Source organism: Mus musculus, chromosome 6, assembly GCF_000001635.26.
Source record: "Mus musculus strain C57BL/6J chromosome 6, GRCm38.p6 C57BL/6J".
Taxonomy (NCBI): Eukaryota; Metazoa; Chordata; class Mammalia; order Rodentia; family Muridae; genus Mus; species Mus musculus.
Genome location: NC_000072.6, coordinates 59097577 through 59099868, shown reverse-complemented (window position 1 = coordinate 59099868; position 2292 = coordinate 59097577). Strand labels below are relative to the sequence as shown.

The 2292-nt window shown below is 35.8% G+C and overlaps 1 non-coding gene across 1 annotated transcript; it reads right to left on the bottom strand.

Moving 5' to 3' along the window:
• Positions 1 to 484: 484 nt before the first annotated feature.
• On the bottom strand, positions 485 to 616 carry Gm22367. The gene has a single exon (XR_003956620.1). It is a non-coding gene; the product is annotated as a small nucleolar RNA SNORA17 (small nucleolar RNA).
• Between the last annotated feature and the right edge of the window lie 1676 nt (positions 617 to 2292).

The window sequence follows — 2292 nt, the reverse complement described above, 5'->3', positions numbered from 1 at the left end:
ACCAGAGACATCTGACTGATCATTACTTGTAATGGATCCCTGTTACTTTAGGGCACAGACACAGATGTGGTCCCCAGTGGCAGCACAGGCCAGGACCCCACCATAGTCCCAGGTGGCATCTTTAGCTACTTACATCAAGCTGTTCCTCACTATCCTCTAGTATCCAGTTCCTCCTCTCTTCATTGTGCTGTTTTTCTGTTTCATCTTTCTGTTTCTCTTTCTCTTCCATTTATCCACCACTTGCTTGCTCCTCATAGTGGTGCCCAGGACCTTTAAGTGCCTGAAGTCATCTCAGGAGTGGTCTCAGGAGTGCTATGCCTTGCTCATGAATAATGGCACTAGGCAGGGGTCACCTTGGGCCTGGTCTGTCCACTTTCTCCCCCAAGCCTACATGGCACTTGACTGGTGATCATCTTAGGCTAGCTCCCTGTCTAGGCCCCATAGCACAAGTCTGGTTGTTGTCTTAGGCTCACATTTTTTGAGGAATGTTAAGGAACTTCTCATTCAGATGTTCACAGGTTAGAAAACTGAGAATAGACAGAGCCTCTCTCCTCTCTGCCACCTACTGATGCACAGGTGTTGTAGCTGACACACGGACAATGCCTCTAGGGACAGGGGTTTTGTGTTTTAATGGGGTTATATAGAAGAAGAACACGTTCTATTCAGAAAATTGAATCTACTAAATTTTCTAAGTTCTACTAAGAAAGTTCTACTCAAAAAGAAAAAAATTCAGGACACACACTCTTGTCACTATGCAAAGTTTACTTCCACTCCTTAGGAAATGATTTTATTTCTGCTTTAGTGTGATTCCTTTACTCAGAGGAAACTTACTGAGATAAATGAGTTTTTATACTACTACCAAGCATGCTGAAGTACAACAAATGCATTTTCCTTCCTAGGAAAGCTGAAGTATCCAATTCTAATTTTTCTTCTTCAAAATAGAAATAAGTGGGCCAGCAATGGCTAAACATCTACACATCCATACCCCCATAATAAATAAATGTAAAACAGAAATAATTTCATGGAGTCTCTCCATACTCATAAAAGCAAGAGATTATCATTAGAAAAGAGAATATTAGTAGAAAATATTTGTGTATCTTAAAATAATGACTATTACAGATATGATACAATAATCTAATGTATAAAATTGTATTGATTAAGTAAAATCTCAACTACACATTATTGTTCTTGCAGCACAAAGAAAAAAAAATCATTTAATCCCAAAATATGTGATAAGGCCTCATCATGTGTTCACTCAGAAAAAGTTATCAAATTGATTTAATAACCATTTTCAGTCATTTATATTTACTGGATATATGCAATATTCCAGACTAGTCCCTGTGGCATTTATACAACTGTTTTCTTTTTCCAGTTTTCCAAAGTTTCTTGAGTTGACTATCAGAAACATTTAAAGGAATTCTTATCTCTTGATGTTAAGCACAAGTTGCTATAAAAATAATTATGGCTTTATTTTCATAGGCAAATCAAGTGAAATATTCTGTCATTTCTTAATGGTTTATTTGTACAAATGACACATGGGGTTTTTTTTTAGAAAAAAAATTAAAACATTCTTTATAAATTTTCATCTATTTTAATTTTCATCTGGAAAGTTATTTTTCAAATATCTGTTTTGCTTTCCTGTCTGGAGTCGAGCTACCTTTTGTTTTTCATGGAAATGTTTGTGTGTTAATTTACATATGTCTAATTCATTCACATACATAGTAACAATGCTGCCTGTTATTCAGTTAATAAGAATTTGATATCAGGCAGACAAGCTGGATCGGCAGATAAAGGTGTTTGTTTGCAAGTCTTGCAAACCCAGGTCAATTCTACAGCAAATTGTCCTCTGGCCTCAATACGTGCAAAGTGACAGGTACTACCATCTCCCACAAAATAAATGAATAAAAACCAAGTGTACACATATGTAATTAAAAGTTGATCTTGGTGTTGCACTCATCAAACAAAGATTTCCAAAACCTAATAAGCAGGATGTGGCCATTCTTAAATAACATTTGCTTGTGAACTCTGTATAGACACTTCAAAGGTCAAGACCCTAAGTTAATCACTTTCACAATGAGTGTTATTTTAGAAAATGAGAATGTTCAATCACTCTCATTAGATTCATCTCATTTGTTAAAGTTTAAAGAAATGTATAAATTAATGTATGAGCCCTCCTTTTCCTCCTCTATCACTCTGTCTGGTTTATGACTCAACTGATTCACAAGAGAAATTATTCAGCTCTCATTCTTTAAGCCTTGGTTTATAACTTAGATCTCTGTAGGATTGCATGGT